Genomic DNA, 22,671 nt, shown 5'->3' on the forward strand with positions numbered 1-22,671 from the left:
GTGTGAGTGTATGTGTAAGAGTCTTGAAATACAGTGGTTACCATGGTAATTATCTGTGTTTAGAGAGTGGAGGAGAGTAAAGTTCCATGTAAGAGGCCAGAGTAGAATGCAAGTTAAACATGCCTCTTTGCAGGTCTAACTTATGCACTATTCCCCCCACCCCCCCACTAAAAATATCTTTAAAAATGTGCATAGATTGTTCTGCTGAACTCCAAAACTATTTCATGGCAATGCCAACTTCTTTATTTTCAGTGTGTCCCTTCCACCCATTGACTGTGGGTTCCAAAGGCATGAAACAATTGTGCCTGGGAAGAGAGTATTTTTCTGAACAGAGATCTTCCAGAATGGAGTAACTGCTATGCAATCCATATTTTCATGAGTTCTGCATATCTTAATGGAACTGAGTGCATTAATCTTACAAAGCTAACAGATTTAAAATGTGGATATAGCTAAATGGCTATAAACTTAATCGGAGGAAAATGTTTTGTCTACATAAATTTATCCATGTGAACAAATAATACTTAGCACTTATATTGTGCTTTACATTTTCAAAGTGCTTAACAAATATTAAGGGTTTAATTTTGCTACCCAGGGGGACTACTTCCATGAGCAGGTCTTATTCATGTGAATAAAAATGGCAGAATCTTCTTACTCATGCAAGTAGTCAATACTATTCTCTGTGAGAGTGCCAGTCTACCTGTATATAATTGTTGTCACAACAATCCTGTAAAGAAGGCCAGTAAGTACTGTTATCTCCATTGGATAGAAGGGGAAACTGAAGCAAGAAGGTTGAGGCCAATATTTTCAAAAGTAGCCACTGACTTAGGGTGCCTCAATTTTTAGGTGCCCACCCTAGCCTGATTTTCAGAAGTGCTGAGCACTTTCAGGTCCTGTGGAAGTTGAGGATACTGAATACCTCCAAGAATCAAACCTGAAGTTGGGCACTCAAAAATCAAAACATACCATCCATGGTCGCTTAAAATTTGGGCCCAAGTGACTTGCCTGAGGTTGCCTCATGAGCTAAAGGCAAAGCCAGTATTATAATTCAAAAGTGTATGCCTTCCACATCTGTGCTCCACCCAATATAACTGGAGATTTTGTTGTTTCGTAACAAATGTGTATTATAATTAGAACAGGAAAAGCTGTCTTTTGTAAGTGTTTGTCATTTCACTCCTTTCCTGTTTTGATTTAGCAGCCTAGATTTTCTTTTTGACACACACACACTCTTTTCTTACTGACACACAAAAAGAGAGAGAGAGAGAGAGAAGAGAGTGGCTGTTTTCCGTCTTCCACTTGGGTACACATGTGCTATTTGTGTCATCTGTGCAGCAGGCAGCAGACTCCATCACTTGCTGTAAAAAAGTGATAACATTGTCACATAGTGAAGCTGTTTAGGCTCTGTGTGTGAAAATTCTAGCACCTGAGCATGGAGATGATTAGCAGCAAAACATGCACAAGCAGATGTGTGTGTGAACTAACTTGCACAAAAAAGTGTCCATATTAGATTACACAGGAAGCAGATACATCTTTGCAATATTGTTTTGTAAGGTATAGTGGTAACACTTCATAACAAGAAGATATTTGTTAATGTTTACAGTGGAATTCTTATACAACTATCCATTATCTCCACTTGAATGCCAAAGGAATTCATCATACTTACTGTTATTATAATAAATGCCAAAGGCAATAGGGTAATAACGGTTTGCCATTGTCACTTATTAGAATGTGTTGCTAGAATTTTCAAAAATGTTCATGAATAAAGTAGAAACAAGGTGGGTGAGGTAATATCTTTTATTGGACCAACCTTTGGTGAAAGAGACAAGCTTTCGAGCTTACACAGCATTGACCTGAAGAAGAGCTCTGTGTAAACTCAAAAGCTTGTCTCTCTCACCAACAGAGATTGGTCCAATAAAAGATATTTTCTCACCCACTTTGAATCTCTAATATCATGTGACCAACACAGCTGCATCAACACTGTGAACATGAATAAATTGCAAGCCAGATAAATACATAGTCAATCCATTTCGAAAGAAACAATAATTAGGTCCTGTTATTAATGAAGGGGCAGGGGGACCCAGTAGATAGGGCATTTAACTAAGAATTGGGAGGTTTGGGTTTTATCCCCAGTTCAAGCACTAGTATGCAGTTTGACCTTGGACAAGTTCCTTTGGCCCAAATCCTCAAAAGTATTTAAGCATCTAAATTCCTTTGAAGATCTGGGCCTTCACCTCTCTAAGCTTTAGTTTCTGAATGTGTAAAATGGTGATAATTACACTTACTTTCCTAGGTAAAGCTCTTAGAGCTCTACATGTGACATAAAGCATATGTATCGTTTATTTGTACATTTAATGAGTATGCTAAGTGCTTTATAGACAAAAGAAAAAGACATGATCATTTCCTCAAAGCGTTTCATCAATTTTATACATGATGCAATGAGAGGCAGTAAACAATCAGGAGGAAGGGTAAGTGTTGCTGTAATAGGATCACACAGTTAGTTATGGTATGTGACCAGCATGATGGTTCCATGGAAGTTTTGTTTGTTTGGTAAATACACTCACTTCTTATGGGCAACATGGAAAGAACTGGGTTTTAGGAGGGATTTGAATGAAGGCGGCAGCTTGAGAACAGGTGTTGGGAAAATAGTTCATGCTTAGAGACGTACTGTAGTTGGTATAGAGAAATTACATCATACAGCTAAATTGTCTCTTTATTCTAGCACCTTCCAATCAACAGCAAGGGCTGTATTCCAATGACATCAGACTAGCAGATCATAAGTCTAGCACCATCTAGCTATCTCCCAAAGAAACTCACACGATCATATTGCCACACCCTATAAAATATGTATTCTCTCAGCAGAAATAATATATAACACCATCTCTAAAGTCACATTTGAATCTAAAAGCATTATATGTGCTAGTGTTACAAATAACACTCAAGACTATTAAAACAAAATCAAACATAAAATGGCATCTGTAAGATGCATGCTCTAAAATCAAGTAAACAGAACCAGGCTGAACTAGTATGACTGAATCAATATTTCACAGCAGTGGAACGTGGCTATGGAAAAACTCCCACTCACTTCAATGCAACCCAGATTTCACCCCAGGGGTGCAAATGTCAAGATAACAAGTGGTTAATTAACAGGTGAACTACAATTACATACACTCAGGACAGTGACATCATAGATATGAACATCATGTTGCATCTTTTTGGAGAGAATATCTTGCTTTTCCACACAGATGTTGCTTGGAATCTTTTGCAAGGGTATCATGTATAATTGTCTGTACAAATCATAAATCCACCTTCAATGAAAGCTTGTAATTGATGGAGGATGCTGAGATGCAGAGAGTTTATAGGCATAAGAAATGTGGACCATCTTCTTTACTATTTCTGTACTGATCTGGAAATTGCACTATTAACTAATTTAGCTGCTTTGACATGATTTATAGATTCATAAATTCCAAGGCCATATGGGAACATTGTGATTATCTAGTCTGAAGTTCTGTATAACATAGGCCATAGGACTTCCCTGAATTAATTCCTGTTTGAACTAGAGCATATCTTTGAGGAAAAAAGTTACCACTAGTGAAGAATCCACTATAGCTTTTTGTATGTTGTTCCAATGGTCAATTACCCTCACAGTTAAAAATCTGGGCCTTATTTTTAGTTTGAGTTTGTCTAGCTTCAGCTTCCAGAAACTGAATCTTGTTACACTTTTGTCTGCTAGATTATCTTTAAAGTGGAAAGTGCAGCACCATAGAGAGTAACAGGAAAAGGAAATGTATTGGCCTTTCAGTGGCTGGAAAATATAACCGCAAAGGCTGTATCCTGGCAACTGAGAGGTCCTCCTTATTAACAGCAAGAATATAGATCTCAAACTTACCAAACCAGTTTGTAAAAGACAAGTTAGAAATGCAGAAAGAGGGTTAAAGGGGAACCCTGCTATTCTTGTCCCTAAAATATTATATACTATAACTAGAATAAAACAAACGTGCCAAACAGCTAGATATTATCTTGATTCCAGGAACTTCTACCCAATACGGATTTAAAAAACCCTCCAATCACATTAATATATTTTAAAAATATATAAAAGTACATAAGTGTGGTCTAGTGCCACCTAGCTAATTCTCAAGGTGGCACATTTTCACAATTGCCACAGCTATTGAAAATTTTTCAGATTAGTTTTTCTCCAGTAAGTTGGATTTCACAAGTAGTGTCCTACCTACCACCTATAGAGAAGAGTGTTTCTTCAGAAATAACCATCCACAACTGTTACATTATTTTAACATCTATTGATAGTGTTATGCTTTTCGATGGATCCCCACCATTTTCTGTCTCGTACCACACTATGGAGGGAGACTTTGATACATGGGGATCATAACCCTAGGTGTGGGGAAAATTCTTCCATCCCTACTACACAAACCATGCTCCTGGGCCAGACAATGCTCAGCCTGTTAAGACTGTGTGCTGCTGCCCAGGGCTTGGCACTTAGGACCAGATGCTCAAAGGTATTTAGGTGCATAACTGCCATTAATGTTGATGGTAGTTAGGCTCCTAAATACCTTTGAGGACCCATGCCTTAGTTTCTATGAAGGTTCAACGTTAGAGAAAGTATTAGCACAAAGCAATTGTAGCATTATTTGTAAATGAGACCATGACTTAATATTTTATTAGTGCTGTATCCTGCAAGGTGCTATGCATTCTGGCCCAATCTAGCAAAGCATTAAACACATGCTTAACTTCAATGACATTGTGCACATACAGCTAAATATAAGCTGAAGTGCTTGCTGCATTGGGTCCTGAATGCTCCAGTACCATGCAGGATCAAGCCCTTGAAGAAGTAGCTTGTAGTATATTTGCTATTTAATTATATAGTTCTGTAAAATTTAATATTCTTCCAGAAATAAATGATTACAGTGTTGCAAGGGAATTGCAATATTATGATCATGGAACACTGTGACTACTTGCACCTCCATTTATTTAAAAAGAGAAATGTCTCTGGTTTCTGTAAATTAAAAAAAAAATTAAGCAAGGTTCAATAGATATTAAATTGAAATGCCTTAAAAAACCAAATCAGGAAAACTCATTCTTTTTCATTCTGGTAAGAGAGTGTGACAACATATGGTACATAGTGGGTGGTTGTTCTAAACATAACATGTATGTGTTCAACCTAAAATGTTTTATTGGTTCCTGCATATGAGAGCAGCAGCTAAAAATGACTGATGACTGTTCTTTCTATCTCAGCAGAGTGCAAAAGCCCAAGAAAAAAATGTAGGGCCTTGAAATTTACAAGTGTTTTAAAACAGACACAGCCTTCGTTTAACCTTTTGTTTTCTCTAAGTGTGCTCCAAGCTTAACGTTTCCTGTTCTTGAGAACCATAACACTGCAGTATTGTTATTATTGTTACCAGATTATCCAAAGATATATCACAAGGTAGGAGGCAAATGCCTTCCCCTCCCCCATACCCACTGCATGGCACCATGAAAGAAAACCTGCTTTAACTTGTAGGTTTCTAGTGCCACAGAGCACAAAATATATAGGCAACATCACTGGGTGCAGAAGGAAATGAGTCACGCACATAAGTCTCATAGCTCTACCTAATGTGTGTAGGTATTTATACCTCACTCATCCCCGTGATATCTGGTGCATAAACAAGGAAATCTTGTTACTGTCTCTCTCCTTCCCTCTTTCGGGATAGTAGTAGTAGTTTATTTATTATTATTAGTGAGGGAAGTGATGTTTTACTCTGCGTTCTGAAGGTGGTGAATTTTGTCACCATTCTGTTCTGTCGCAGTAATTCCACAGTAATAGGCCAGCTCCCAAAAAAGTTCCATGTCCCTCTCCCATGAGTCTCATTCCTGTGTTTTCTTGGGACCATAACTGATATCAAAAACAACCAGCAACTTATGCAAATAGTTAACTTATGTAAGCACGTGAACTAATTACATTTGCCCTCCCTGCTGATTTCTCTCCAAAGCTGTGTGTATGCCGGCAAAAACAGGACCATAATTCTCAATCCATGCTTCTCCAACAGTGGTAGCAATGGTGACAATTTGTATGTGGGCAGGGATTATATGGTTTTATAGCTGTGTCTCCTAACCCTGCTCTGAGCAGGTATTATACTGCACCTATATAACTTTGTGTCAAGGAATTTGGTTAAACCCACTGATTCTTCATTCTTCCACCTCATTATTAGTATTCAAGTTACATGTGTGGGGGTGGTGAATCTATGGGAGTCTAAATAAGTAAGAGATCCTAAAAGAGCATATGTTAGCCTAGTCTAAGTATAAGTTGGTGTAACATACTCACTGAGGAAACAAGAAGAAAGTATAAGTTATACCAATTAACATGCCCTTTTGACTTGCTTAGATTCTCAATTTGGTTCTCCACATGGCCCAGCATCCACAAAGTTGGGTCTAGGATTGTGCACATATTCTTGAGTTAGCAAGCCATGTCCCCTGCCTCTCGTGTGAAACTGCTGCCATTCATAAGAGGGATGCTGCCCTGTTCTTCCCATGTTCTGAGGAACATGGATTTTGGAGAGTGTGTTTTCCCCTTCCATTCATTTTCCATGGCAGGGGATGATTTGGCCCAAGGTCAGCAATAATTCCAGTTGTTCAGAATTGTTATTTCCTACATATAATTCTAAGCCTAATTCTGCTGTCACGTTATTTTCACCTGGGTGTAACTCCACTGACCTCATTGGAGATGCCCCTGATTTACACTGGTGTCAGTGACAACAGAATCAAACCCTCTGGTTCTGAAATTTCTTTGGACCTCAGTGAAACAGAAGATTTCTATTCAGAGTGTCACCTTCCTTTCCCACTGACGTATGAATCCTTCAGAACTTTTTAGACGACAGCCATTGATAGACCTATCCTCCATGAACTTGTCTAATTCTTTTTCCAACCCAATTATACTTTCGGCCTTTACAACATCCCCTGGCAATGGATTCCACAGGTTGACTGTGATTTATGTGAAGAATTACTTCCGTATGTTTGTTTTAAACCTTCTGCCTATTAATTTCATTGGGTGACTCCCGCTTCTTGTGTTACATGAAGGGGTAAATAACACTTCCTTATTCACTTTCTCCACACCATTCATGATTTTCTAAATCTCTATCATATCCCCCATTAGTCATCCATTTTCTAAGCTGAACACTGCCAGGCTTTTTTAATCTCTTCTCGTAAGGAAGCTATTCCATACCACTAATCATTTTTGTTGCCCTTCGTCATACTTTTTCCAATTCTAATATATCTTTTTTTAGGTGACCAGAACTGTGCACAGTATTCAAGGTGTGGGTGTACCATGGATTTACATAGTGGCATTATGATATTTTTGTCTTATTATCTATCCCTTTCCTAATGGTTCCTAGCATTCAAATGGCTTTTTTGACTGCCGCTGAACATTGAGTGAATGTTTTCAGGGAACTATCCATTGGGACTCCAAGATCTCTTCCTTGATTGGCAACAGCTAATTTAGACCACATATAGTTGAGATTATGTTTTCCAATGTGCATTACTTTGCATTTATCCACACTGAATTTCATCTGCCATTTTGGTGCCCAGTCACCCAGTTTTGTGAGATCTCTTTATAACTCTTCATAGTCAGCTTTGGACTTAACTGTCTTGAGTAATTTTGTAGCATCTGCAAGCTTGGTCACCTCAGTGTTTAACCCCTTTTCCAGATCATTTATGAATATGTTCAACAGCACTGGTCCCAGTACAGATCCTTGGGTGATCCCTCTCCACTGTGAAAACTGACCATTTATTCCTACCCTTTGTTTCCTATCTTTTAGCTAGAAACTGATCCATGAGAGACCTTCCCACTTATCCCATGACTGCTTACTTTGCTTATCATAGAATCATAGAAGATTAGGGTTGGAAAAGACCTCAGGAGGTCTTCTAGCACAACTCTCTGCTCAAAGCAGGACTAACCCCAACTAAATCTTCCCAGCCAGGGCTTTTATGACCGTCATATATTGCAACTCATTTAAGTGTAGTGTGGAGGTCCAGTGCAGGTACTCCATAGGAGGTATATAGTGACCAGATAAATGGCTTGGAAAAGGCCTTTAAGAAAGATGTTCATTGAAGGAACAAACAGGGCGGCTGGGGACTCCTATGATTGGTATGGCAGTGAGCCAACCCCCCATTCCTATAGCCCACCTTAACCCTCCTATGAGACGAGGTTGGATGATAAGGTCCTGGCAATGGATTTACTGGAGGGACCTGGATGGAAAAAGAGGGGGAGCTGGTAAAAGTGCCCCAGGTAATTACAGAATAAACATGGAATTACCAGCACTGTACACTGTTATCTGTTGGGTAGTTGCAGACATCTAATAATAAAGTTATGGCCTGATTAATCCCATGTCAAATGTCTCCTGGCCTTCTTTTGGCATATCCAGACAAAAAGACTTACTTTGGTATGAGACTTTGTCAAAGACTTTCTCAATGTCCAAGTACATGTTATCAACTCAATCACGTTACAGTCCATATAGGACATAAATCAGTGAGTGAAGACATAGTGATTATGGTGTTTTTAGGGCAGAAAGGAAAGAATGGTTAAAACAAAGAAACATCAGGAGATTTGATTTGTAAATTGCAATAAAACTTATGTGATCCCAAGTACTACACTCAACATCATATCTGCTTTCTAGGAACAAATTATTTTATTTTAATCTAATATAGCACTTTTCATCTCAGGTACCCAACATGCTTTTCCATAGTTTACAAGTCTAATCTTGTTCCTATATAATATAGTGTCATGAAATGAAGTCTCTTGTGAGGTGGAAGGTGGCAGCCAGGTTCACTGGACATTGCACAACAGTGAGAGGAGGAGAAATTTTGTCTAAGGAAAGACGCATGAGTCCTACTCTTAAGAAAAGTATACTGGGTTATTTAATATCCATGTGTAGCAGAGATCACCTCACATAGGATATTAGAATAAATACAACTGCAGTTAGGCCCTGTCTACTACAATAATACATACTGGTACTGTTTGGACTCACTTTTTATAATGAGTCAAAGTGATTAATAACTGTGAAACACAAACTTTTCCAAGAAACCTATCAGATGCTTTGTGAGAGTATTTGTTACTCTGGCACATAGCTTGCTGCAGTTTTATTCTTCAGTGGAACTAAAGGAGAACTTGGTTTTATATTTTATGGATATTTAAATAAGTGACAGTGCTTATTAGATAACTGTAATATAGTAAATTTAGTTAAACATGTTGTCAATTAAATGGCTTGGAAAGAAAAAAAATGGACTACCATTCTCGAAGCAATGTTTCATTACAAAAACCTTGAAAAATTAAATTTCATTGAACTCTTAACCTCTTTCTGACTCTCATTCAAATTGTGCGATCTTTCTATCCTAGAAGGTTTAAGAGTGAAAGTATAGAAAATGTTCTTTTCTGTCTTTGCCAAGGATTTTTGTCCAGCATGTCAAGATATTCATTAAAACTATATGAAGCACAGGCAATCATTTAAATACGATCACAACCAGCCCCTGCAGAAAACACTCAACTTCTGCAAACAAGGGACAATATGACATTCATTTACTTAAGAGGTTAAAGGTGAAATGCATTTGTTACTAATGTCCTCAGCAAAACATGAACAATTCTTAACTGAAAAACATACAAGCTACTGTGACACGAAGGGAGGTTCACAAACGAATGAGCAGATGTCAACTGCTGTTGAAGTCAGGACTAGAATAACGGTGGGTGGGGATTTTTTTAATATTTGTTTCATTTATAATAGGTCCCTTGTCATGTATACAACCACTGGGCTTGATCATAATCCTTTAGAAGTGGGAGTTTCACCAGTCGCTTCTATGAGAGATGAATCAATCCCAAACATTCATTAAATGAATTTCATAAATAGCATTACAAATAATAATTAAATCACCTTAATATAGCTGACCATCTAAAAAAATTAATAAAAAGAAATAATTGCAGCTCAGTTAAGACAATTTAATGTAAGTAGTTAATATAATGCTTCTTTTCTTTTCTTCCTTTTTCTTATTTAAAAAATAAATTAGGGAAATTTTGTGCTAGTGAAAGTTGCTGGAGTGATGAACCTGAAGAATGAAGCCTTATATTTGTTGACAGAACAAATGTAGCGTGGGATGCACCATCAGTGCAAACTTTGCCACACTACTATGCTAGGGTGTCTCAAACTTGGCCTAAAAGAACTCTGTCTCATGAGTAAGAGGTTCATCCACTGCTGAGACTGACAACCAGGCTGCCAATTAGTGTCAATTGTGCTGTTGGCTTCTATGGTATAAAAACTCAGTCCGTCCAGAAGGAACCACTAGATCGTCTATTCTAACCTCCTGTATGTCACAGGCCACCAACACCTCCCAGCAGCAGAACACTAACCCAACAACCGAAATGAGACCAAAGTATTACAATCCACAGGACACTAGACTATTACATACCACAGACAGAGAATAGGAGGGACTGAGATGCTCCAGTGCCTGAGGTCCCCGAATGGCAGGGAAATGATCAAGAGGGATATATCCAGATAATCCTGGCAAGTGACCCTCACCTACCTACTGCAGAACAAGGTAAAATGCCCCCCCAAAAGTCACTGCCAGTCTGACCTGGGAGGAAATTCCTTCCTGACTCCACATATGGCAATCAGTTAGACTCTAAGGTCATGTCTACACTACAGACTTACATTGGTATAACTAAGTCATAGGGAAAAATCCATATCCCTGCAGCTCACACCGACAGTTATACCAACCTAACCCCTTGTGTATACAACACGGTGCTGTTGGGATAGTTTCTCCCATTGACATAGTTACCACCTCTCGTGTAGGTGGATTAAGTACACTGATGGGAGTCGCTTTCCCGTTGGCATAGAAGCATCTTCACTAAAGTGCTACAGTGGCACAGCTGTGTCACTTTAGAACTATACATGAAGACAAGCCCTAACATCTGAGCAAGAACCAGCCAGTCAAGCACCCACAGGGACCAACTCCATGGGTGCTCCAGTCCTGCCATAAACCAGCTGTCCTAGTGACTAGGATTCTGAAGTGCACTCCGTTCCGTGCAAAATTAAAATATGAATCTGAGGAAAGCAGTTGCATGGAGGAGTGATGGCAACATGGAATTTATGCCTGAGTAATTTGTATTATATTACACTCACAAAATAGGATCTGAATATCAACAGCTGTGTCATGTGTCCATTATTTCCCTCCTCCCCAAAATATAAATCTTTCCCACCTTTTTAATTAGCAAAACTGTTATTGAATATAACATAGGAATATTTTACATTTTGTAAGTGATTATTAAATAAGCAGGAAAAAATGTTCTGTGGAAAAAAGAAAACCAAGATGACCTTTAAAACAATGTCAAGCCCACACTGTCCTGTGATTTGTGTGTAGGTATGGGTTGTTTAAAAAAGAAAAATTGCTGTATATTAAGAGAAACATCACATTATTTAAGGCTGCTGTGGAAAGTATCTTTGTGTTGAAGTACTGTAGATTAAATAAATAATTATAAGTTAAAATGCATAGACTGTAATTTATCAAAGCTCAAATTGAGACTGTGCAGGAAGGCCTGTCTTTTTGGACATCATTACCAGAAAAAGAAATAATTTGGTTTTTATCTTGAAATATATAGTAGTAGTTATTGAAGGTTATGACATCACTTATTTTAGCTGACTCATTTTTCACTTGAACAGCAGCTCTCTCATGCATAGCAAAGCAGCACCCAGAGTCACACAAGGAAAAGAAGTTTACTGCACCATTAGACAGAAACTGAATGCACCTTTGAAAAAGTATGCCATAACATCGATGTTAAAAAACAAAGTAGGCTATATAGTGTCCTCAGTTACACCTACATAACTCCAATGAAATCCATGGAAGTCCAATTGAAGACAGAATATGGCCATAACGATTCTAGGAAATCAGCCCAGATTTTTAAGGATTTTTTTAAATGTAAGTCAATATGCACAACACTTACCTTAAATGAAAGATGAGACAAGAAGTATTTTGGACATATACTTAAAGAAACCTTAATGGGCTGCCTTGATGTAAATGTGAAAACATCTCAGATACAATGGTGAGTGAGTAAGCATGAATAATAGGTGTCTCTGATCAAGCAGTCAGACTCATTAGTTGAGATATTGTGTGTCTAAGGAGCCTTACAGGGCTCCACACTAGCCGATCTGATTGCTGGGCCCACATTACTCTGCGGTTCCAATTCTCACAGTTTTATCACAAGCCTCATGATATTGGCTGTCGTGATAAAAGCTCCAGCTCCTGGAGTCGTGTTATTTTGTGAGTTTCTCAGCTTTAATTTAAAAAGAAAAAGTAAGTTTCTAGCCTTCATGGTTGCAGTTGGGACCCAAGTGTAACCGAAAGGCTCAGAAACCTGAAGGCAAACAAGAACTCAAAACGGATAGTTTATTTAAGATCTCATGACTTTTAAGCCAATCTCATGACTTCTGGGCACCTGACTCACAATTTTTGAACACTTGGGGTTGGCAATACTGGTTGCTAGACATCTCTTGCTGTGTATATTTTTGTAACTTCTATGAAAATAGCAACATAACTATATCACCTTTTCTGGAGCCATCATTTATGTTCTGTTTAGTTTGTTAGTTAATCAACAACATGATTCCCAGACAGAATGTACACAGCCTGTATACTGAACATAAGAACAGAAGAACAGAAGTACTGGGACAGAACAAAGGTCCATCTAGCCCAGTATCTGTCTACCGACAGTGGCCAATGCCAGGTGCCCCAGAGGAAGTGAACCTAACAGGCAATTACTAAGTGATCTCTCTCCTGCCATCCATCTCCATCCTCTGACGAACAAAGACTAGGGACACCTTTCTTTACCCTTCCTGGCTAATAGCCATTTATGGACTTAGCCACTATGAATTTATCCAGTTCCCTTTTAAACATTGTTATAGTCCCAGCCTTCACAACCTCCTCAGGTAAGGAGTTCCCACAAGCTGAACTGTGCGCTGCGTTGAAGCAAGAGACTTCCTTTTATTTTTTTAAAACCTCTGCCTATAATGCTTCATTTGTGACCACTAGTTTTGTATTAATGGGAATAAGTAAAATAACTTTTCCTTATCCACTTTCTCCACAGTCAACTCATGATTTTATATATCTTTTATCATATCCCCTTATTCTCTCCTTTTCCCAACTGAAGAGTACTAGTCTGCTTTTATCTTTCTCTTATGGGACCCTCTCCCAACACCCTAATCATTTTAAGTTAGCCCCTTTTCTGAACCTTTCTAGTGCTAGAATATCTTTTTGAGGGAGGAGAACCAATCTGTACACAAGAATTACGAGATGTGGGTGTCATGGATTTTATATAAGGGCCAATAATATTATTCCTCAGTCTTAATTCTCTAATCATACCCTTTTAATGATTCCTCAACATCTTGTTGCTTTTTTGACGCCTCTGCACACATCGCATGGACATCTTCAAGAGAGCCTGATTCACGATGATGCCAGATCTTTTCTGACATCGTTGTAGCTAATTAGCCCCTATCGTATTGTAATAGTAATAGTTGGGTTATATTTTTTGCCAAATGTGCATTAAACTTTTACATATTCCGCATTAAATTTCATTTGCCATTTGTTTATGCCAGCAAGATCACTTAGTTTTGTGAGATCTTGTTGAAGTTTTCACAATCTGCTTTTGGTCTTAACTATTTTGAGCAGTTTCAGTATTCAATCTACAACTTTTGCCATCCGTCACTGTTTACTCGCCCTGTTCTCCACAGATGATTTATGAAGTAAAGTTGAAGTAGGATATGGTTCATATGGACGAACATCTTGGGGAACACCCAATATTTACCACTCTCGCATTCTGAGAATTTTACCATTAATTCTTACCTTTGTTCCCCGTGATTTAATCAATTCCTCAATCGCATGAAAGGACTTCCCTTTTATCCCCATGAGACAGCTTAATTTATACGTAAGAGCCTTTGGTGAGGGACACTGTTCAAAGGCTTTCTGGAAATCTAAGTACAACTAATGTCCACTGGAATTCCCCCTTGTCCCACCTGTTTGCTGACCCCCTTCAAAAGAACTCTAATAGATTGAGTACAGGGGTTTGCAACCTAGGCACGCTTGCCAAAGATGCAACGCGAGCCAATTTTTAATGGCAAGTGGCTGCCTCCACGGGACTCCGTGTGCCGAATTAAAAATCTGCCAATCCCGCGGCAGGCTGCATGGGTGTCCAGCGGTCGTCCCAGGCCGGAGCGCTGGCCTGCAGCGCAGCAGAGCTTCCGCCCGCCCCCTTCTCATCTAGAGCCCTGCCAACTCCGCACATGGCAAGCGCTCTGGGAGGCTAGGGCTAGGGCTCCCGCAGGGCAGCGTTTGGCTCGCATGGGAGGGAAAGAATGCCTCCAGCCATTACCAGAGCCTGCTGTTGCTCGCAAGTGCCCCTGAAGGGGCGCGCGGGGCTGGGTTGTGCCACGCAGTCAAAGCAAAGCAGGGCTCCAGAATGAAAGTGGGAAGCCTCATGGTAAGGGGACCAGATCCAGGCTGGTGAGGGGTTGGGTAAGGGGTGGGGGCATGTAAAGGGACAGGAGCAGGGTGAGTGGGATCCCCCCCCGGGGGGGGGGGGGTTTTGGAGGGGGTTCCTTTTCCCCTTGGGGAGGGGGCTAAGTCAGGGAGCAGGGGGGTTTGATGGCATGGGGGTCCAGGGTCTGTTTAGGAGGTGGAATAAGGGGTCAGGGCAGTCAAGGGGACAGGGAGCAAGGAAGGGTCTGGGGGAGCAGTTAGGGTGTGGGGGGGGTCCTCTGGAGTGTGGCAGCGGACAAGGAGCTGTGGGGGTTGATGATCACGGAGTCTGGGGGGTCCGTCAGGAAGGCAGGGTGTGGAGAGGGGTTGGGGCCAGCAGGAGCAGGGTGGGGGGTTGTATGGGTCCAGAGTTTCTGTGGGGGCTGTCAGGGGGCGGGGAGCGGTTAGATAGGCATTGGAGTCCAGGGGTCTATTCTGGGTGCGGGGGTGTGGATAAGGGTTGGGCAGTCAGGTGAACTAGGTTAGGGGTAGGGTCCTAAGGGGGCAGTCAGAGGAGTAAGGGGCAGGGTCCCCAGGAGGGGGTAGTCAGGCAAGGATTGAGGGTGTGGGGGTTCTTGGGGGGGAGTCACTCAGCCCCTCTGCCCTGAGCCCTGACTCCCCGCACCAACAACCCAGTCCTCTGCCCTGAAGCCCGTGCAACCTCCACACACCCCCAGGCGCCTGCCAGGCCCTGTATCACCCAGCCTTTGTTGACTTCTTTCACCCCCCGCCATGACCGCCAACTCCTGACTGGCACCCCCACACATACCCAGCCCTACCCTGACACCCTGCACCCCCCTCACATGCCCAGCCCCTGCGCCTGACTCTTGCACCCCCAACATCCCCAGCCCCCCACATCCATGCACTCCACACATCCCCATCCCCACCCTGAGCATCCAAATGGGAGCCCTGCGCCACCACTCACATTCCCACCTGCACCCCTCAAACCAAATGCTGGAGCTCCCAGGTGAGTGCCCCCACACCCAACCCGAGCTCCTCCATTCATTCTAAGCTCCCGGTCAGACCCTTCACCCAGCCCTGTGCTCAGTTCCACTCCACTCTCAGCGTCAGTGCAGAGAGAGGAAAGAGAGAATGAGCCAGAACCAGGGAGAAGGTAGCTACCCACTGTATGTGGGCAGGGCTGGGGGACCCCAGACTGCACCGGGCTGAGCGGGACAGCAAGCTGGATCCCGGCTGGCAGGAGCTTGGAGGATGGAACCCGCTGAGCAGCAGTAGGCTGAGCCGCTCAGCCCAGTGCCGGTTCTGGAGTCCCGGCTGCTGGCCCGCACAGCCTGCTGCTGGTCTGGGGTTCTAGCTGCCAGAACCCTTCCCAGCTGGGGTCCCGGCCACAGGCCTCACTCAGCCCACTGCCGGCCTAGGTGAACAGAACCCCAGACAACATGCTGGCTAGCGGGCTGGTGCGCGTAACGATCAACGTTTTAATTTAATTTAAATTAACTTCTTAAACATTTGAAAACCTCGTGTTTATTTTACAATACAACACTAGTTTGTTATATTAATATATAGGCTTGTAGAGAGAGACCTTCTAAAAAACATTAAAATGCATGTCCGGCACGTGAAATCTTAAATTAGAGGTGAATAAATGAAGACTCAGCACACCACTTCTGAAAGGTTGCCGACCCCTGGATTAATAAGAACGATTTCCCTTTACAGAAACCATGTTGCTAATTTGACTCAACAGTTTTTATGTTTTTCTATGTGTCGACAATTTTATTTTTAACTATTTGGTTTTGAGCTGAATTTTGGCCCGGTACCCTAACGTGTACACGTTACTTATTCTGGTATCGTTGTTTGGAACACTTCAGTCCTATTAGGTCATCACCATATGAGCCCTTTTTGGGATAATATCACGGTCAGTCTTCGGACTAATCTCGCAGTTCATTGGGTACGAAGCCGATTTAAAAGACAGGTTACAAACCTTAGTTAATAGTTCCACAACTTCACCTTTGAGTTCTTTCAGAACTCTTGGGTGAATGCCATCTGGTCCCGGGTGACTTTAATGTGATTTATCAATTAATTTCCAAACCTCCTCTAAGTGACACTTCATCATCTGTGACAGTTCCTCAGATTTGTCACTTACAAAAGCCAGCTCAGGTTTGGATCTCGCCCGAACATCCACCCCCCCCCCCCCCCCCCCCCTATCAGCCCTGAAAAACTGAAAGCAAAGATCCATTTAGTTTCCTCCGCAATGACTTTATCATCTTTAAGCGCTCCTTTTCCTTATTTTGATCTCAGGGGCCCCACTGGTTGTTAGCAGGGCTTCCTGCTTCGATGTACTTAAAAAAACATTTTGTTAATTACCTTTGCGAGTTTTGGCTAGCCGTTCTTCAACTCCTCTTTGCTTTTTCTTATTACACATCTTGCACTTAAGCTGGCAGTGTTGTGCTCCTTTCTATTCTGCCTACTAGGATTTGATTCCACTTTTTAAGGAAGTCGTTTTTATCTCTTACTGCTTCTTTACATGGTTGTTTTAAGCCCATGGTGGCTTTTTTTAAGTTCTTTTTATGTGTTTCTTATTTGGGCCATACCATTGAAGTTGGGCCTCTATATTTGTGTCTTTAAAAGGGCCCATGCAACTGCAGGGATTTCACTTTAGTCACTGTACCTTTTAACTTTGTTTAACTAACCCCTCATTTTGTATAGTTCCCACCTTTTTGAAATTAAATGCACAGTGTTGGGCGTGTGAGGTTTCTCCCCCCACAGGGATGTTGAATGCTATTGTATTATGGTTTCACTATTTCAAAGCAGTCCTGTTAAGTTACCTCTTGGACCAGCTCCTGCGCTCCACTCAGGATTAAATCTAGCATTGGCCTCTCCCCCTTGTGGCGTTCCGCATACCAGCTGTTCCATGAAACAGTCATTTAAAGTATCGAGAAATTTCATCTTTGCATTTCGCCTGAAGTCAAATGTTCCCAGTCAATATAGGGATATATTGAAATCACCCCACTATATTGGGTTCTTAATTTTGATTTAGCCTCTCTAATTCTCCCTTAGCACTTCGTCATCACTATTACTGTCCTGGATCAGTGTGGTCGATAATAGATCCCTAATGTTACATTTTTATTAGACGCATGAATTTCTATCCATAGCGATTCTATGGAACATGGATTCGCTTAAGATTTTTACTTCATTTGAATCTACATTTTCTTTCACAGATAGTGCCATCCTCCCCTGCACAACCTGTTCTGTCCTGCCGAATATATTTTGTACCCAGGAATGATTGTGTCCCATTGATTTCTTCTCAGTCCACCAGGTTTCTGTGATGCCTATTATATCAATATCCTCCTTTATCACAAGGCACTCTAGGTCACCCATCTTATTATTTAGACTTCTAGCATTTGTGTACAAGCACTTTAAAAACTTGTCCCTGTTTATTTGTCTGCCGTTTTCTGATGAGCCAGATTCTTTTTTATGTGACTGTTTATCATCTGATCTGGCCCTTATATTATCCTCTTCCATCCTCTTCTCCTGACTATAACCTGGAAATCCTCTATCATCAGACTCTCCCCTAAGAGAAGTCTGTGTCCGATCCACATGTTCCTCTGCAGCAGTCGGCTTTCCTCCATCTCTTGGTTAAAAACTGCTCTACAACCTTTTTAATGTTTAGTACCAGCAGTCTGGTTCCACTTTGGTTTAGGTGGAGCCCATCTCTCCTGTATAGTCTCCCCCCATCCCAAAAGTTTCCCCGGTTCCTAATGAACGCAAACCCCTCCTCTCTACATCATCGTCTCATCCACGCATTGAGACTCTGAAGCTCTGCCTGCCTACCTGGCCCTGTGCGTGGAACTGGGAGCATTTCTGAGAATGCTGATACTGCAGTACAAGTGAATACATAGAAATAGCAGTACATGGATTAATCCAGGGGTCGGCAACCTCTGGCACGTGGCTCACCAAGGTAAACACCCTGGCAGGCCGGGCCAGTTTGTTTAACTGCCACATCAGCAGGTTCAGCAGACAGCAGCTCCCACTAGCCATGGTTCGCTGTCCCAAGCCAATGGGGGCAGCAGGAAGTGGCACAGGTGAGGGATATGCTGGCCATGGCTTCGTGTTGGGATGGGGGGAAGAATAATGTAAATAAAAGCCCTTCCCTCACAAGGATGAGAGATCTGTGGACAGTAGCATCAGTGGGTTTCTCTGGTGAGGAGAGGACCAGAAATTGGACATAGTAATCTGTAAAGGCAATATCCTAAGCAGCAGGCAGATGTAGGCAGTAGCTTTGTCTATCTAAGGTATTTATATGGCCCACACTACTGTAGTAGGTGAGCACATCAGTCTTTATGGCTTTATCCTCACAATACCCTTGTGAGACAGGGATGTAGTATTATTCCCATTTCACAGATGGGAAACTACATCACAGAGCTACTAAGTGACAGACCCAAGATCACACAGGAAGTCTGTTGCAGAGCAAAGAACTGAATCCAGGAGTCCCAAGTTAGCCCCTAACCACTGGGCTATCCTTCTTCTCTGAGGTAAAAGTAAAGTAGGGAGAGTTTGAGTTTGGAGAAGGTAGTTGCTTTGTTATCTAGGATGAAGAGCTGGAGCCCATGGTAGAGAGAGGACATGTCACCTGTTACTCAAGGGTATCACCTATAGGTGGTATGACAGCAAGAAGGACTTTGTGGTCTCCTGCAACTAAGATTGTATAAACTCTAGAGGAGAGGCTTTGGCTCAGGGAAAGTGATGGACCTTACGACCCGTTGCAAAGAAGGGGAGATGGACACATGGACTCTGGAGGAGCTGGGTCCAGGAACCGTGAAGCACTGGCGGCGGTAGTAGTGGTTGGATTTGGATTTTTATTTAGACTTTTCCCTTTGGCTGTTGGGCGAAATGCTGCTTAGCAAAAGGGTAACTCTGCAGAGAATGAGGTAAATACCCCAAACAGCATGGCCAGCCAGAAAGGGAAGCTGAGGCACCAGGAACAGGTGGACAGGAGAGACACTACTAGGAGAGCAAAGTAAAATAACTTGGGCTCACAACATCACTTACTTAAAATGTATTAGTAAATGGGGAAAAATCCACTTTTTAAATGTAAAGATCCCACTGGTAAAAGTCATTAGATTTATGTCGGGTAACAAAACACTAAAAGAGTCACTTCCTTCTGACACAGGGAACAAGGAACTTTATTAAAATTGGGAGCACAGTGTTATCGCTAAAGCTATCTGGTTTCTTTGTTTCCCTGTAGAGCATCTGTCTATAACTTTCCCCAACTCTCCTCCTGCCTGACTTCCTGATACAGATTTAAAGGAGCAGTGCATGTCACCACAGTCAGGCTTCCCAATGTGGCTTTCATACAAAGTGTTTTTGCTTTTTTATACAAAAAAAGCTGAAGGTCTGGAAAAATTATCCAAATCTGTTAAACTTTACTGTTCTTTAAAACAGCAATCCCTCCCCCCAAATGAAACATGTGTTAACTCCCAGCTCTCTTGACCAATGCCTTAAGCTGCACTCAAAACTGACAAAGTAGTCATCAATGTACCCATCGATGTAACATGCTCATAGTTGTCCCCTCCACTTAGGAAGGTTTCAAGTCCTCTTGGGCATGCTCAAGTAGAGTACACTGAAGTAGTCTAGACTAGAACTGACGAAGGCCTGTGTGATAAATGAAGAGGGGGGTAGCTCCCTTTTACGGACACCCAGCCAGCCATTAGCTATAAAATTCTTCTTAGTAGATGTTCTCTAATTGTTCTACCTGTACAGAGTTAAAAATGGGAAGGCTAGATCTTTTTAAAATTGAAAGAAGAGTCCCCTTCTGTCTGTCTGTTGTTATTCTCCCAGGGAGAGGCGAACAGGCCAACAGCTATGCTGTAAGAAGCTCGGGCCAGGTATGAAAAATCATCAGTATCATACCTAGAAACTACTCATTTAAAACTCCCAGATATGAAAATAGATCAGGAAATGTCTAGGAAAATGCAATTAGGTTTATCTCTTTTATTTCATTATGGTTTGTGGATTCCTCTGTGCTAACGCCAGGTGCATGGCAGTTTTTCCAATAGCTCATCTGTGTGTGGCATTGGATAGTTCTCTGGGCTAGTTACAGCATTTAGCTTATATAGTCCATGCAAAGGCAAATTTCCCCATCTAGTTTGGGACCAGAACCACTGGAGAGGCCCATGCACTCTCAGAGGGGCAGATTACACCCATCTGTAACATGTCCTTGATCTCCCCTTCTATCGCAGTTTTTACTTGAAGAGCCATCCAATAGGGTTGGGCTTTAATTGGGCGAGCATCACCTGTGTCAATGGAGTGGTACACCCATTCTGTCCATCCTGGGGTGGCTGAAAACATTGGCGTGAAGCTGGTGCACAGCTCCTGGATTTGCTGTTGCTGCTTACGCCCAGGGGTCATGGAAAGGCTCACCTCTTCTAGGCCACCATTGCTTTTCCCTTCATAGTAAACTCCTTCAGGCCACACGGTGTCGTCTCTCTCCTGGGCTGTAAACTGGAGAACCTTGATTTCTTGGGAATAAAAGGACTTTAGAGAATAACATGGTATACTTTAAGTCAGGGCCGCCCAGAGGATTCAGGAGGCCTGGGGCAAAGCAGGGGAGCTGCGGCGTTTGTACTCACCCAGTGGCGGTCTGGGTCTTCTACGGCATTTTGACAGCGGGGGATTCTTCAGTCGCTCCGCATCTTCAGCAGCACTGAAAGGCCCCCCCGCCATCAAAATGCCCCCAAAGACCCAGACCGCTGCTGGGCCAGGGCTCGCAGGGCCTGGGGCCTGGGGCAAATTGCTCCACTTGCCCCTGCCTCTGGGCAGCCCTGCTTTAGGTTTTAGAGTAGGGTCTGGGAACGCTATTAGCAGCTCCCAGGCACTCTTGGACCATAAATGGCCCTTCCCACAACACTTCCATCTTATTGGCTGGAGCACTTTCAGGACCATGACTTGGTCACCTACTCTGAAAGAACGTTCTCTGGCATGTTTATCATACCAGGCCTTTTGCTCTTCTTGAGCATCCTGTGGCCACTACACTAAGGTGATCATGGACTAAATGCCAGAGTTTTTCCCTATACTTCACTGTCTTTGAGGATGCCAGTCCTCCTTCTACCCACTAGAAAGGGTTTCCTTGTATAAGAGTCCTCCTTCTACAACAAACCTGGACCTATTAGAAGAGCTGAGAGGCAGTGGGTCACTCCGTGCTTTCAGCCAAGCTTCCTTGAGGCTTTCATCCACTTCCTGCTCTGCCTGGAATGGCTCCCTTGATGCTGGAGACATTAGTTCCTTGCTGGGTTGTAGACTTTGGGCTTGGTCCCACTAGAAGCAATGCAGGTGATGGGGGTGTCTCCGTCGACTGTGAACTACTCTCTGCTGGTTCACTGGGTTGTATGTCAGGCTCTGGTTGAGCTTCTTGCACCATTTTAGTTGCTGCTGCAGGTGCAGGCTCTGTGACGCCCTTTGGTGCTGGCTCCCCTGACTCCAGTGGGGTTGCAAGCACAGGCTCTGGTGCTTACTGCTCCACCAGTTCTGATCCTTGGGCTGATTCTGACTGGGTCCTAGGAACTGGATCTACAACTGCTGCCATAGATTCTGGTCTGAGGTCTTGTTCCACCACCTCTGGTTGGGTCCCTGAGGCTTCAGTATTAAGCGGCACAGACTAGGCCCCTGTAGGAGGATCAGCAATGGAGTTAGGTGTGGATGCCTGTTTAGCCTGGATGCAGGTGACCATCCCCACTCTTTTTGTTAGCTTCACATGGTTGGCTAAGTCTTCTCCCAGAAGCATAGGAGTGGGATAATAGTCATAGACTGCAAAAGTCCACATTCCTGACCAGCCCTTGTACTGGAAAAGCAACTTGGCTGTAGGCAAGTTAAAAGAGTCGGCCTTAAAGTGTTGCACTGTCACTTGGGCCTCTGGGTTGATGAATTTGGGGTCCACCAGGGTTTGATGGATAGCTGACACCTGTGCTCTAGTGTCTTTCCAGGCAGTAATCTTTCTCCCGCCAACACTCACAGTTTCCCTTCACTCTGGGGATATTTATGAGGCATCTGGCTCTGAAGGCTCTTGGTGGGGTCTCAGGGTGATGACTTGCAGTCAGCTGGTGCTCTTGGGGCAGTTGGCCTTCACACGCCCCAGCTCATTACATTTAAAGCGTCGCCCAGCTGACTGTGGGCTGCAGCGAGGTG

This window comes from Chelonoidis abingdonii, chromosome 1 (genome assembly GCF_003597395.2).
Source record: "Chelonoidis abingdonii isolate Lonesome George chromosome 1, CheloAbing_2.0, whole genome shotgun sequence".
NCBI lineage: Eukaryota > Metazoa > Chordata > Testudines > Testudinidae > Chelonoidis > Chelonoidis abingdonii.